Consider the following 17,563-nt stretch of genomic DNA (forward strand, 5'->3'; position numbering starts at 1 on the left):
TATGCGCAGCCGGGACTTGAGCCCAGGACCTGTCGATCCAAAGGCGAGTGTCAGACCACTAGACAACTTAGCCTGATAGCATAAATGCCGTATAAGTGAAACCTTGACAAATTAGGGAGCAGGCACTGGTGTATGAGAAAGATGCGAAAATTTTTTGTATGAAACAGTACTATACAAAGGAAGAAAGATAAAAAAGGAGGAAAAAATCATTAAAAAGTTAGTTCTTCTCGACTGGGGATCAAACCATCTGATCTCCTGATTACTGGAGCTTACCCCAGTTTGATATCATAGCGTGATACGGACAATAACAATTGCTTGCTATCCTTTCGATAGAAAGATAGTCTATCTCAAAGGACTTTCGGCCAGATCTAACAGACCCAGCTACCCAATCACTGCTTCTGGGAGGACAGGTGAGTCGGGAAAAAATCACTTCAACTGGGATCGATCTGCGGTCATTTGCGTGTGAGGCAAATGCTCTACCAACTTGGATATCGTGAATCCTAAGTCTGGTAAATGTAGGCCTCTATCACCCATGACGTCACTACGGTATCATGTGGGAATAAACTTTTACAGAAATTTAAGCTGAAGTTTTTTTAAAAAAGTAAAAGAACAATTATGAAGTGCACTTCCACGAATTAACATGGTCAATGCACTTCATAATGTTTCATGCACTACCTCAGCAGGCCACATAGAACCATATATGTATCTGCCAATGCCTGTAGCCAGGTACTTATTCACACCTGAGTCGAGCAGGGTGATATTAATAAATTGGCTTACCCAAAAACATAAAATCAGGAGCAGAATTTTCCACGATCACTATCACCTATCAGGATACTGATCACGTTTGACTGCTTGACTCATGGGACAAGACGAAACACCGTCTCGCTGAGCCATCTAATGACACAGATTAATGTAAAACAAAAATGTGACCTCTCGTCTTAAAAGGGTATTATGACGGGATGACTAAAATTCTGAAAATAGAATTTATAGCCAGAAATATCAGACTTGCGTTGAGTTTTTATGTTTTACTGAGGAGAATGAATACTATATTTTATTGTGCAAATTAGGGATCATTCCAATTTTTGATCAGTTTAAATTTAATTTGACTTTATAACATCTTGTTCATCCCGACATCATTTTATTTATCAGTGACAGGGAACAGGATGGCTGAGAGAATTGAATCCGACTGTGAATTATTCCCAACAAAGATGCATAAACAGAAACTCCATCCCTTTATTAGTTGTAAATACTTTATTTGATTTAAACAAAAGATTAAGAGAAACTCCATACTTTTACTTTTGCGAAAGTTTTATTAAATCCAAAACAAAGGTAGACAGAAATTCCATACTTTTTTGCGAAAGTTTTATTAAATCCAAACAAAGGCAGACAGAAATTCCATACTTTTTTTATCTAGTCCCAACAAGGATGCACATAAACCCCATAGTTTCTTTTGCGAATGCCTCATCTATTCCCAACAATGATAGATAGGATTTCCATCCGTGGTGTTAAAGAAACTGTAAATGCAGTCATCGTTGATTCCGTTTACGTTAACACGACAGATCTCCCTGAGGACAAAAGAGTTGGAAAATTTAACTTAACATTATTACAAGTGCTGTGTTAGATACAATAAATGGTTAAAATTTAGTTCATGTTTCTATCTATCTATCTTTCTTTCTTTCTTTCTTTCTTTCAATCTATCTATCTATCTTACTACATAACTACCTATCTATATATCTATCCATCTATCTATCTATCTATCTATCTATCTATCTATCTATCTATCTATCTATCTATCTATCCATCCATCTATCTATCTATCTATCTATCTATCTATCTATCTATCTATCTACCTATCCATCTATCTTTCTATATGTCTATCCAGCAATCAATCAATCAATCTATCTACTGTATTTATATTTGTTTTCTACCTTTCTATTAATATGTTCATTTCTATGTCTACGCATATCTATCTATCTATCTATCTATCTATCTATCTATCTATCTATCCATCTATCTATCTATCTATCTATCTATCTATCTATCTATCTATCTATCTATCTATCTATCTATCTATCTATCTATCTATCTATCTATCTATCTATCTATCTATCTATCTATCTATCTATCTATCTATCTATCTATCTATCTATCTGTGTGTCTATCTATCTATCTATCTATCTATCTATCTATCTCTCTCTCATATATATATATATATATATATATATATATATATATATATATAATATATATATATACATCTTATATACATATATGTACATTTGTTAATTTATCCATCTGTAAATAAATATGAACATTTATCTAGCGCATTTCCAAAGAACACAGTGTGCGCTATTTAGTTAACATTGCATATATAGGTATTGTGTTTTTAAAAGCAACGACAGAATACTGAAGATAGACGCAAAATTTGTGTTGGGAAGGGTGGTCTTCGGATGTGGCGCTGTATCACAATAATTCTTCTTCTTCTTCTTCTTCTTCTTCTTCTTCTTCTTCTTCTTCTTCTTGTTCTTCATCATCATCATCATCATCATCACCTTCATCATCATCATCCTCATCATCATCATCATCATCATCATCTTCTTCGTCTTTTTCTTTTTCTTCTTCTTCCTCTTCATCGTCCTTCCTTCCTTCCAATTTATATTCTTTTCATGTTTGAATGTCTATTGGCGAAGGAATGCCAGGGGATTGTGTAGTTTAATCTGCACAAGCGTGGTACCAGGACAATAATTATATCTTGCTGTTGCATACTTTTTGCAGGTCTCGAGTATATGATGGGCGTCTTCTGTTCCTTCACCACAATCACATGTGCTTTCATTCAAGTGCAAGTCGTCTGTTTTGATATCCGCTTGTGATGATAGTTTATAGAAACCATTGTAGGTTATGGATTCAGTCATTTTCTTTCAGGATTATCGATCACATTCTTCAGCTTCATTGTGACATTCTATTGTGATTTATAAATATGGTCTTTTTCTGTGGGAATACTAATTTTAGTAAATGCATCCAATGCAACTTATGGACAAGGTGTGTAGTTTGTGTGGTGTCCCAGCAGTGGTTTATTCTGTGTTATCTAATTGATATGGTAATGATGACGATGATGATGATGATGACGATGATGATGATGATGATGATGCTGATGATGATGATGATGATGTTGTTGTTGATGATGCTGATGATGATGATGTTGATGATGATTATGATGATGATGATGATGATGATGATGATGATGATGATGATGATGATGATTATGATGATGACATGATCATCATCATCATCATCATGTTGTTGTTATTGTTGTTGTTGTTGATGATGATGATGATGATGATGATGATGATGATGATCACTTACTTGCAGATCGTGATAGTTGGGTGCCGCGTGCAGGTATCATCGCAGTCACTAACAATTTTGTAACCACTTGGCACCTTGAACGTAACTCCGCCAGTTTTCAATAAAACCAGCACAGCTGTTAAATAATATCATATTGTCATTATCATCATGTGTCACCGGTCGTGTCAAAAATGGCATTGTGTCAAGACGCGTAATTAGAAATGTAAATTTTGAAGTAAAGTAATGAGAAAAACATGAGCTTTTTTCATATAGAGCAATGTCCAGAAAACGTACTCAAAGCGCTTTACAAGGGGTAACAGACCAGCAGCAAGACGTAACATGTAGAACGAGACATGACGCCTGTTAGGCGATATTGCAATTTTTATTCAGACAGAGACAACGCTATTACCAGCCAAATATTCATTTTACACCTGAGTACGGTGAGAGAATGTGAGTATAGAGCCTTGTCCAAGGACTGAACTATTCGCCGTGGGAGGCTCGAACACAGGACCTTCCGATCCGAAAGCGAGTGTCATACCACTAGACCACAGAGCCGCACAGATATGGATCTTTTGGGTTAATTTCATGAATACAACAAATGCAAACTTAAGGATTTAACCCATCGTCTTCAAACGATATTATATCGGGATGAATTGAACCTCAAAAATTGAGTTCAGAATGAATATAGTAGGAAATACTAATTTCCGAGTCTGTAAATTGAAAGATTAATTCTGCACAAAGACGACCTGATAATAACCCCCAGATTCATATTAGTGGCTATCTATATTATATTCAATTTTCAGAACTTAACTCTCCCGACAAAATACCGCCTTCTGACGATGGGTCACATTTATTCTGCACCATGTTCAATAAGAATAAACCCCAAAGTTCCATATTTGTGGCTATAATTTCTATAAACTTTGTAACTCCCTACCAACCATTTGTAAACAAGCCCATTGGATTTGTGACTTTTAAAAAATCGCTCACTGCTTCCTTCTAAAACTCCTGTTACTGAAAAATCGGTTATACAATCTTCAGCCTGAAGCTTTGGCCTCAATGGAAGAAGAAGAAGAAGAAGAAGAAGAAGAAGAAGAAGAAGAAGAAGAAGAAGAAGAAGAAGAAGAAGAAGAAGAAGAAGAAGAAGAAGAAGAAGAAGAAGAAGAAGAAGAAATTCAATTTCCAGCAACTCTTTCGTCCAGAAATAAAACCGTTTTCAGACGGTGGATCACATTATATAGATAGTTCAAGGATGACGTCATTCGGGTCTTTGTTATTGTTTTTTGCCATCCGCGTTTATGAGATATGCTCACTGAACTGTATTAACCCGGCTATAAACGTTCATGGATACACACAGTTTTGTGTGTTGGTCCGTTATACTTCCGGATGGCAATGTTATGAGCTTCTTATCCAAGCGTCTCTAGGGTCTATTCTAAGGGAAGACTGGAATAACCCAGGCGACAGCTGCAGTGCTGCGCCGCAAATTGAGCTAGGGCGAGCTGATTTGCTCAAGAACATCTACAGCGCAGCGGCGATGGATCTAACTCGGTATCTTTCAGGTACGAAGCAAATACCGTACCGCTGAGCCACGCTGCCCCCTATTATTGGGTAAATGTAGGCAAGACGATCTTTATAGATAGAATGAAAGTGACGTCACTCGGGCCTTTCTTGTTGTTTTTTGCCATCCACTTTTATGAGTAATTATCACTAAACTGTATGATCCAGACTATAAAATTTCATGGTTACACAGAGTTATGTGTCTTGGTCCGTTTTATTTCCGGGTGGCAATACTGTGAGATTCTTAGCAAAACTATCTATACATCTGATTACAGGGTTATTCAAATGAGAAAAATATAACTGATATGCCATAGTTGTCTCTTTCTTTAAATAAACATAAATTGTTTACTCGGGCACCATGGCTCAGAGGTACAGTCTTTGCTTCGTACCCGAAAAGTACCGAGTTCGAATACCTGCTGCGCTAGCTCATTTTGCGGTACTGCACATGGGTTATTCCAGTCTTCCCTTGGAATAGAGCCTAAACATTTTTCCCCTATGGGATGAGTAAAGGGAATATTATGTTACTGTTATGTAATGATTTAAAATAAGCCATCATATATTCAATTCTTTATCCAAAGCAGTCATTCAAAGCTGTTGATTGTTCGGGGCATCTTTTGTTCGGAATCCATAACAATTCTTAATTTTGAAAAAGGCCCGAATAATTGATCGAGAACCAGTGGTATTTTACCTAAACACATAGAATGAAAAGAGAGGATATGTGGGATAATACAGCACATGTACAATGCCCCTAGTACGAGCCGAATGTCTCGGCGACCCAAATACTTAGGGCTAACCCACACCGGAGACAAACTCCGACGATCCGGCACTGCCGTCCTCTGCCGTTTTCCGGATAAAGTCGTCTCGGGCACGGACAACATACTAAGAATAAAGAGAAAAGCTGCTTGCCCGACCCATACCAAGCTCGAAAAAAAGAAAAGAAAAGAAAACGGCAAAGGACGTCCAGTGCTCGGTATGGGTAGGTCTTTATCCGGAAGACGGCAGAGAACGGCAGGCCGGGTCGTCGGAGTCAGTCTCCGGTGTGGATTAGCCCATAGCCTCCCTGATTAGAAGTCGACCTGGAAAAATATATTATATCATTTGTCACAGTAAAGATTGTTCACAATTATCTTATTAAATTTTATTTTATTAAGAACTGAATTCATCTCACTCCAGTTATATTTCGGTAGGCCTAGATAAACTTTACCTTCTAATATTAGATCGTCTTTCCTTTTATAGCCTTCCCTCGAATTAATTTCTAATTAGTGAATACTTTTCGTTCTACATTCTGTCACGTAGCCACTTATTATAAAAGCTGATAGGTCTAACATTCGACACTCACTTTCTCTCCACAATCTATGCCGGACGGCCAGTCACTCTATTCCTATATATATATTGTAAGATTTTTATCTTTTGGGACTTTGTAGATATTATATCTACACCATTAAGACGCCGGAGCTTTTAACTTTGATTGTATAATCTTCAAGGATCAAACCCAAGCCCGCTGTACTACATTATAACTCCTTACCAGTTGCCTGGAAGTGGAATTTTACGAGTCCAATCCTGTTATCAGAGGAATAGATCATCCAAGCCCATCAACTGCCTGGAAACGTAAACTTATGAACCTGACATATTATTATAAGTTACGTAAAATATTCATATCTCTATTTGTAACTGCCACGATCACTGTTTATCTCTTTTTATTAAATTTCATCATCATTTTTATTTCATTGTAAACAAATCGTTAATTGTTTTTCATTTATAGTAACTAGTAAATTCTGGGGCCTCATTCTACATATATTTTATGCATAGTCGAGTAGCTCTTTACTCACTTGAGACCATGACATTTTGGAGGGGACACATATAAAGAATTGAATTTATTTAGTTACTTATATCTATTTCATCTAACTTTAATGTTTAAATTGTAAAACTCTTAATTGCCCCACTTGATCATATTCTAATTGAACTCCCTATTTACAGGATTAATTTTTTTTTCTTCTTTTTCATTTCTTCATTTAAATGGAATAGCAATTTATCCATTCATTCTTTCATTCAAATTGAATAGCATTTTATTGATTCATTCCTTCATCCATTTATTCATTTATAAATCATTCATCCATTCATTGTTCATTCATTTATTTATTCATTCATTCATTCATTCATTCATCCATTCATTGTTCATTCATTTATTTATTCATTCATTCATTCATTCATTCATCCATTCATTCGTTTATTCACTCATTTATCCAATCATTCATACATTTATTCCTCCCTTCATTCTTTCATTCATACATTATCCATTCATTCATTCATCTATTCACTCAGTTTTTCATTCATTCATTCATTCCTTGTCCACTTTGTTATTATATCACTCATTTCATTTTGTTGTTTGCCTCATTCATGAATTGTTTTCAATATGTTTACATTCCATAACGATTCATTCACCTATCATCCAATCACTCAGTGTTGTGAACACATTTTGTAACTATTGTAAATCTTACGATATTTTATTGTTTTGTATTTCAGACATCACTGTTAAACACTCTTCAATGCCTAATTACAATTGTTGAACAACCATTGAACAAGAGAGAGGTCCCAGCCACGAACTGAGTTGGTAGATATATCCTTCATTATTCTCTTTTACATGAGTTGGGCATCACATAGTAACTATAGACATCGTGATTTGTTTTGCATAGTGATTTGTTTTAAATGCATTTTTGGCATATTACTGTTACCGAAAACCACTTATATATTATGTTCTGAAAAGTGAGTCTTTAAAAACTAAATAATAATAAAAGGAGTCTACTAGCCGTCGTGTTATATTTAGTGATAGATAACTTGGGATTATTTTGGCATCCTATTATTGTTATCATACTCTAGTATATTAGCATCATTGCGAATAATTGTACACAAACTAACGACGAGTCACACACATTGGTGATACCTTTTTCGTAGTAACATAGTTTAGAGTACACGCGATTGACACATTGTTATTGACACAAGTCATAATAACTCCGCATTGTATTGACACATTGCTTTATAAGATATAACAATAAAAGGCATCAAATTCAACATACATAATAAGTTGAAATAAGAGAGAGAGATTTCTAAAAATAGAACAGTTCATTCCAGTAAGTGTAAATAAATAAAACAGTCAGTAACAGTATCCTGTCAATATAATATATATAAAACATCGTAACTAATTTATTGCAAAAATGGAAGCATATAAAAGATACTTAAGTCTCGCAAAGGACTTAGAAATACCCCAGGAAAGGATATTTTCATGGTGCGAAGAGAAAATAAAAGAAGAAAAAGAAGAAAGAATTCGTAGAGAAGAAAATGAAGAAAGAATTCGTAGAGAAGAAAACGAAGAAAGAATTCGTAGAGAAGAAAATGAAGAAAGAATTCGTAGAGAAGAAAACGAAGAAAGAATTCGTAGAGAAGAAAATGAAGAAAGAATTCGTAGAGAAGAAAACGAAGAAAGAATTCGTAGAGAAGAAAAAGAGCACGAAGAAAGAATACGCAGAGAAGAACGAGAAGAAAGAGCCCAAGAAAGGGAACTAAAAAGACAAATAGCTTTAGCAGAAGAAGAAACCAAAAGGACCCAAATGATGCTGGAAATTGAAAAAACAAAAACCGGTCATGAAAGAAAACATAATAATAGTGATGAATTTTTCGTGAAACTTCCACGCATGCCAACATACGATGAACGCTCAGACTGTCTAGAATCCTTCTTACACCGATTCGAAGTTCAGGCTAAAGGTTATCGTTGGCCAGAAAGCAAATGGGCCACAGCCTTGATTAACTGCTTATCTGGAGAACCGCTAAAAGTTTTCTATACCTTAACAACTGAAGATGCAGATGATTATGGTAAAATTAAAGACGCTCTACTAAAAAGATTTAGATTAACGGAAGATGGTTACCAGGAAAGGTTTCACACTGCAAAACCGGAAAGTGGAGAAGACTTTAATACATTCGTGAACCGAATTACTCAATTTCTAAATCGGTGGCTTGAGTTGGCAAACGTAAAACAAGACGACTTTGCAGGCCTTTACTATCTCACGCTGAAGAATCGAATCTATCAAGCTTGCAACCCAGATTTAGTCGCATTCTTTAAAGAGAGAAAGCCAGAAAACTTGGACAAATTAAAAATCTACGCAGAAAACTTTAACAGCGCACATCCATTGACACCCCTTAGCAGAACATTGAAGGAACCATACTACGCTGCTGCTGCTCAGAGTCCAGGTACACCTAAAGTTCAGTACTCAAATAGGACGAGCCGATCAATCACTCGGAACACGCAAGTGAAACAGGATGACCATAGTAACAAACCATGGAACAAACAGTTCAATAGAGACCATAGCCGACCCTATCAAAACAAAACAAGAAATAGCACTGACAATAATACTGAGTATAAGAAAACCAACAAACCTATAATTAAATGTCAATATTGTGGAATGAAAGGCCACACAGCAGACAAATGTTACAAAATCGTGGGATATCCAAAAGAAACTGCAAATGCATCACTCCAAACAGGTGTAAACAATCAGACACGAGTAATGTCAGGAGAAAATATAAATGTGTATTGCGTGAAAGGTATGTCACTTTTAACACAAACTCACAAATCAGGATCGCTATTTTTTTGTGAAGGCAAAGCTAATGGAACTGATTGCAAAATATTGAGAGACACAGGATGCAGTACAGTAGGAATAAAAGCATCTTTGATCAATGACGAAGACAAAACTGGAAAAACGGTACAATGCATCACATTCAGTGGCACAGTCGAAACCTTTGAAACAGCTAATGTGTACATAGAAACCCCATACTATACAGGAATAGTGGAATGCTGTATACTTCCCAACCCCGTCGCTGATGTTATTGTTGGCAATATAAAAGGTCTTAAAGACAACCCAACAGATGTAAAAGAATGGTCATTGACCCAAGAAACAGCTTGTCTAGCAGAAACAAGAAAGATGACTAAGACAACAGAGAAGCCAATGACTATTTCTCTTGAACCACAACAATTCGACAGGAACACGTTCATTGAAGAACAGAAAAAGGACCCGACTTTAACTTCATATTTCAATATCGCAAACAAAGGGACGAAATCAAAAGTTGAATACATCATTGAAAAAGATATTCTGTTCAGGTTACATAGGAAAAGAAACAAAATAGCTAAACAACTGGTCACACCGAGTATTTACAGAAACAAAATCCTTGGAATAGCGCACGATTCAATAACCTCTGGACATCTTGGGAGCTCTTCCACATTGAAGAGAATATCCGAGAATTTCACATGGTCTGGAATTACTAAAGACGTCCGAGAATATGTGAAATCTTGTGACACATGTCAAAGAAGAGTCGCAAAAGGCAGAATACCGAGATTGCCATTAGAGACAACCCCAGTTATTGAAAAAGTTTTTCAAAAAGTTGCAATTGACATTATAGGCCCTTTAACAAAATCAGATAGAAACCATACACACATACTAACACTAGTCGATTACGCAACCAGGTGGCCAGAAGCGATAGCATTGAAATCTACTACATCGGATCACATAGCTGAAGCATTGATGACAATTTTTACTAGAATAGGCATACCAAATGAGATACTGTCGGACAATGGACCCCAATTTACATCACATATGATGCATGAAACCATGAAACTCATGGGAATACAACACTCATTCACAACTCCCTACCACCCCCAAGCAAATGGTCTTTGTGAAAGATTTAATGGCACTCTAAAGAATATGTTAAGAAAAGTGTCAGCAGAAAAACCAGATGATTGGGACAGATACTTACCAGCAATCCTATTTGCATATAGAGAAATACCCCAAGAATCTACAGGCTACTCCCCATTTGAGTTGATGTATGGACGATCACCTCGCGGCCCGATCAATATAGTAGCCGACATTTGTAAAGGGAATGAGGAGGACAATAACGAAATTATGTTTGCTTACGAATATGTAAGAAACCTGAAAGACAGAATAGAGGATACATGTAAGCTAGCACAGGAATCCGTCACTAAAAAAGCAGAGAAATACAAGGAATACTCCGATCGAAAAAGCAAGTCAAGAAAATTTGAGATTGGTGACAAAGTACTAATACTCTTACCCGATGACTCGAGTAAACTTTTAGCTACATGGAAAGGACCATTCAAAATAACAGCAGTAAAATCTAATGTTAATTACGAGATTCAAATTAACAACACAACAAAGACATTCCATGCAAATATGCTAAAAAGATATTTTGATAGAGACACAGTGTCGCAACCTATGTTTACTAATATCGAAGCTTCAAATGCAGGATTAATCATACCGTTGGTCATGGGACACAGACACCCGAGACAGAAAAACAAACAAAAATCGCACAATTGCAACCACCTAAGACAAAAAAAGAAGTACGCAAAGTACTTGGGCTCCTAAATTTTTACAGGAAATACATTTACAACTTCGCGCACATCGCGACACCGCTAACAAATCTGACAAAGAATGGGTCACCGAACAAAATTGTTTGGACAGAAGCGTGTCAGAATAGCTTTAACCAATTAAAGGCATTACTCTGTTCAGAACCAATTCTTAAATTACCCGACATATCAAAAGAATTTGTTGTAAGAACTGACGCATCTGATAAGGGCATCGCAGGTGTACTATTACAGGAGCATGAGGGAACTCTAATGCCTTGCTTATATGCAAGCAGAAAATTATTGGACAGAGAATCACGATACTCTGTAATAGAGCGTGAAGGACTGGCCATCGTCTTTGCTTTAAAGACATTCAGCAGATATCTACTGCTAAAAGAGTTTGTGGTCGAAACGGACCATAAGCCACTCACGTACATAAGAAATAACAGAATGAATAACAGTAGAGTACTAAGGTGGAGTCTATTTTTGCAAAATTACACTTTCAGTATCTCTCACATACCAGGTTGTGAAAATATTCACGCCGACCTACTTTCTCGATTAGTGTAATGACGTGAGAAGGGTATAACTTAACCTCCCATGCATACTGTTAGTTACCTCGCAAATTATGCCAAATCAGAACGCACAAATTCGATAATTTTATTTGTAAACATGATGACCCAACTTAATGTAACATTGAGTATTGTTTGGATATATATACCATACCCATTCATGATTTGGGAAATCTTCTCTTTACTATTATTGTTATGAATTTTCACTCATTTATGATTAATAATTGAAATGTCAATATTCCATTTACATTTTCATTCATTTCATTCAGTAAATTACCTTCATATCATCGACTTAAATCATGCTTCATTGCCATCACTATTGTTTATCACAATGATTTGTAATCACATTGCCATAATGTTGTTCATCATAATGATTTGTAATCACAATCTTTCATTGTTATTGTCACCCATTCATATACCTACGTTAATATAAACATTTCCATGTCTAGTTAATAAATAATTTAATTGTAGCACAAATCATAACAATGGATTAATGCTAGAGTATCATGATAGTAAATTTACTTCCGTTTGTAAAATCTATCTTTCCCATAATGGTTAAAGAGTATATTTTAAACGTGGGTGGGGGTGTCACAGTAAAGATTGTTCACAATTATCTTATTAAATTTTATTTTATTAAGAACTGAATTCATCTCACTCCAGTTATATTTCGGTAGGCCTAGATAAACTTTACCTTCTAATATTAGATCGTCTTTCCTTTTATAGCCTTCCCTCGAATTAATTTCTAATTAGTGAATACTTTTCGTTCTACATTCTGTCACGTAGCCACTTATTATAAAAGCTGATAGGTCTAACATTCGACACTCACTTTCTCTCCACAATCTATGCCGGACGGCCAGTCACTCTATTCCTATATATATATTGTAAGATTTTTATCTTTTGGGACTTTGTAGATATTATATCTACACCATTAAGACGCCGGAGCTTTTAACTTTGATTGTATAATCTTCAAGGATCAAACCCAAGCCCGCTGTACTACATTATAACTCCTTACCAGTTGCCTGGAAGTGGAATTTTACGAGTCCAATCCTGTTATCAGAGGAATAGATCATCCAAGCCCATCAACTGCCTGGAAACGTAAACTTATGAACCTGACATATTATTATAAGTTACGTAAAATATTCATATCTCTATTTGTAACTGCCACGATCACTGTTTATCTCTTTTTATTAAATTTCATCATCATTTTTATTTCATTGTAAACAAATCGTTAATTGTTTTTCATTTATAGTAACTAGTAAATTCTGGGGCCTCATTCTACATATATTTTATGCATAGTCGAGTAGCTCTTTACTCACTTGAGACCATGACATCATTCGTAGAAGCGGGGACGCCCTCTTCTCGAAACTGGTAAAGACGTTGCTAGGATTCTGTCCAGGAAGAAGAGATATTGGGTGGCAGTCCACACTTCTGGTGGACTCGAACAGTTTGTTTGTTTTTAAGGGTTTTACGGCGCTTGCAACACATTTAGGTTATATCAGCGCCAGTAAAAAGGAAGAAAATGGGAAAGTAAAACGTTCTAGAATTACAATTAAAGCACAAAAGAAAAGGTAAGACAAAGGGGAACTGGTTCAAATAGGAAACAGATGTAGATTCCAAGAGCACACCGTCAAAGTACTTAGTTTGAGATCACCTAAAAGTCTCATCTAGACACAAGCACAGGTCCCAACTAAGAGGAATACACTCAAATGTTTACCAATCATATGATATAATATGTAAACTAAACATAATACAATGCATAACAGAGAGATGATTTACAAGGAAAAAAATATCATCTCCCAAAACTTTAACTATACATTCGACAGTTTCCCTCCCAGCCAAGGAACTCCGGCAAGGATCAGGACAAAACTAAGTAATCTCATTCCAAGACAATGACAGGTAACAATTGGAAAACGGGACTCGAACAGTTTAACTCATTGTGGAGATAGCCCGGTTACAGAAGGCCGGGAGCAACCGGTTCAACGTTGCACTGTTGTCAATCGAGAGAAAAAAAACTCTTTCATCACTTTCTCTCTGTTCGATAATAAAAGATATACCAAAAACTGACGCATCAAAATAACAATAGACTAGATTAAAAATGTCGAAAAAATATGGACAAAGTTGAGTCAAAGTAAAAACTTTTTAAAAAGTTTGGTAAATTATTCTTAATATCCCATAAGAGCTAGAATATCAGTTTTTAAAAAACTTTACATTGTTCAACTGATCAAAACTGATTAAAATGAATTTTTCTTGGTTTTTCCAAATGATGATGATGATGAATATGATGGTGATGATGATGATGATTATGATGATGATGATGATGATGATGATGGTGTTGTTGTTCATCATCATCATCATCATCATCATCATCATCATCATCATCATCATCATCCTCATCATCATCATCATCATCATCATCATCATCATCATCATCCTCATCCTCATCATCATCCTCATCCTCATCATCATCATCATCATCATCATCATCATCATCATCATCATGATCATCATCATCATCATCATCATCATCATCATCATCATTATCCTTATCATCAACAACATCATTATAATAATGATAATGATGATGATAATAATAATAATAATAATAATAATAATAATAATAATAATAATAATAATAATAATAATAATAATAATAATAATAATAATAATAATAATAATAATAATGGTGCAAAATTATCAATTATTATATCAGCAAATGAGTTTAGTGAGTGCACGATGCAGGCATATCAGTAACACTTGGTCAGTGCATGATACGTTTGGGCAGTTTTTGTTCCAAATTAGTGGACAGGTTATCGTGTTGAGTACTAGTTAATCAATCATTCTTAAATTGGTTTAGGGATGTTGGAACAGGTGATAAGGACATATATCAAAATCACGTTATATCATACAAGGCGGGGTTTAACATTAATATGTAGGAATTGACGTTTCAGGTTTGAATATGATTTGGTCTTACTCTTAGGGGTTTAAATTGTAGACTGACAGGGAACTGTCAAAATTAGTAGGGGGTGTTGTTTGAAATTTACAAGAGAAGAAAACTTAGTGTTTCTAGATTATTATGCTACGATTCTACTTCATGATGAGCTGCACTTTTCTAGCGTCCAACTAAGAATCTTTATTTTACGGACTTAGAAATATTCCACGTATATTGAAAATGGTTACTTAGACATAATGACTTTACATTTGGGCTGATTTTACGGATTTGGAATTTATGAAACTGATTAAATTATGACCATGCTATTTGATTTGGAATTGGAATTTATCACCACAAATCAAGCTGTAAGAAATGAAACTTGGAATCTGGATTTTTATTCGAATGTCTTGATGTTGTACATTCAATTACCATCACTGGCTTTTGAACTCTTTCGTCATTATTAACATCTACAACACAACGCAAAGGAATATCATTACAATCTATCAAAAAGCCACTATACTATCATAAGCCATTACGTTATGTGTGCAACTATCCCACATTATGTATTATATTTGGTGCCGTGACACTAGGATGTGTTCTTGTAAAGATGTTTTAAATTAACGAAGTTGGCAAACATTTTGAATCATTTTATCTTACTATAATGAAACCAGAACAACAACGCCACATTTATGTATCTTTATTTGGAGCCTTGACTCAAGATAGTATATTCTAATTTGGTGCTGTTCGCAAGATGTTATTTTTCGGAAGCATGAATACAGAAAAAATGTATATTGTTGCGGTGTTAATATCTATTGAAGTTTTTGTGAGACTCGAATTTTGAAGTGATAAATTGTGAACAGATATATAATAACATTTTTATTTGAAAAAGAAAATGAATATCATTTTTGAAGGTGAAATAATATAATTATTTTGCAAAGAAATGTTGAAAAAAAAATTAAAATTATAGATGATTCTTAAAATTTTGACAAACTTTGATATCAAAATATTTTTAATGAAATAATATTGAAATTAAGAATCATAGATGGAAAAGGAAAATTAAAAAAATATATAAATATATTTAGGGCAATATATTATGTTTAATAAACTACAAACAACATATTATAGAAAGCAAAAAATACTACTAATAATGATAACATCTCATTGATGCTAAACGTATTTTATTTAATTAAAAAGAAGAGTGGGAGAGATGAAAACATAAATTGCAGTATTTAACGTTTTATTTTCAAAATGAATGAAAATGCGTTTACTTACAATCAAGCGTTTCAGAATAAATCTTCGAATATTAATTTGTACAGTGAATGGCAATTTTTTGTATAGCTCAGTAACAAAGATGTGTCGATTTTTATTTCAATATGTGTCTGTTACTGTTGGAGTTACATAGAGAGTTGGTCCAGTATTTAGTGTGGTTACGTTTTATTTTCGGTCAAGATGACTCAAGAAGATGATGGCAATACCAACGAATATAAGATTTGATGATTGAAGAATGTCTTATGGTATTTATTATTATATTGGTATCAACAAGAGATGAAGTGCCTGCTCCACTCACTTTTCGGAATTATTATTATATTATAACATTGCTGATTATATTTTTCTCCCGTCGATGGGGATGAATTGGTAAGTTGATATTGACTCTACAACACTAGGAATATCATTACAATCTATCAAAACAACACTATACTATCATAAGCCATTACATATGTGTGCAACTACCCCATATTATAACAAAATCATATTATCATTGTTTCTGTTTGAATACTCACCAAAGGTAAACAGAATGAAAATTGCCTTGTTCATGTTAACAGCTTGTCGAAGGAGCACGAAGTGAGTTGCACGCAAAGTTAGAATGAAGAATTAATCAGGATGGCGTCTATTTTATAACGTTAATAATAATAATATGCTTGCTGTACACTGGCCAAAATGCCATATTATTTAAAAAATAGAATTTGCCAAAAAAAGTTTTTTCGAAGATTGATCGACAACAATATTCTTCTACTTTTCAATAGTAAAAATATTAAACCTGAGACTTCAGTGAAGTTTAGTAAACACATTCTTATCGGATTTAAATATTTTTTTGACAATCAAAGAGTTCCTTTGATCACTTGAATATGAAGTAAAAATAATTTTGGCCAAAATTTGAAAAGGTTTTTTGTCAGTGGAAAAACCAAACTTGGGACATGATTTCTGCTGTGTCAACTATGACTGTCAGATGGCCATATGTATGGCCAAATTGACTAAATTTGGTCACAAATATACTCATGCTGAGATAATAATCACAATGTTTTTCCTGGTCTTGGCGATTTCGTGATAAAACAAATACAGTTTTAAAATCGCTTAATTAAACTCCAAGGGGAAATTTGTCTTTAGGGTCTATTCCAAAGGAAGACTGGAATAACCCAGGCGATAGACGCAGTGCAGCGCCGCAAAGTGAGCTAGGGGTCAAAGCCACACAACAAGGCGGGTAGTCGAACTCGGTACTTTTTGGGTACGAAGCAAAGACCGTACCCCCCCCCCCCCCCCCCCATTATCACCAAATCAATGCTATTTTAAGGGGATTCAAAGTGTATGTAGAATTTGGCCATGTTAGGTAGTATTTGGTCTATAAAACTTTGACTGTCTAGCAATCCTAGTGTCAGCCAATGTGAAATACTGTTCTAAACGAATTAATGATATGCGTGTGATCATCACAGATGCATCGTGGGAAAATATTTTGGCATCTTCAGGTTGCTTAGAGCATGTCAATTTTCAATA

General features: G+C 34.9%; 1 long non-coding RNA gene across 2 annotated transcripts; it reads right to left on the minus strand.

Annotated features, from left to right (window-relative positions):
• Nucleotides 1–1,290: 1,290 nt before the first annotated feature.
• Nucleotides 1,291–16,716, minus strand: LOC144979905 (uncharacterized). 2 transcript variants are annotated; one of them, XR_013646793.1, is made up of 3 exons: nt 16,576–16,716; nt 3,364–3,478; nt 1,291–1,565 (listed from the first exon to the last, which is right to left on the minus strand). It is a non-coding gene; the product is annotated as an uncharacterized LOC144979905 (long non-coding RNA). The 2 variants fall into 2 exon arrangements; XR_013646792.1 differs by lacking the exon at nt 16,576–16,716 and adding an exon at nt 6,422–6,497.
• Nucleotides 16,717–17,563: the final 847 nt, after the last annotated feature.

The sequence above is a fragment of the Berghia stephanieae genome, chromosome 9 (genome assembly GCF_034508935.2).
Source record: "Berghia stephanieae isolate SIO BIC M18660-M18661 chromosome 9, UCSD_Bste_1.3, whole genome shotgun sequence".
Classification (NCBI taxonomy): Eukaryota; Metazoa; Mollusca; class Gastropoda; order Nudibranchia; family Aeolidiidae; genus Berghia; species Berghia stephanieae.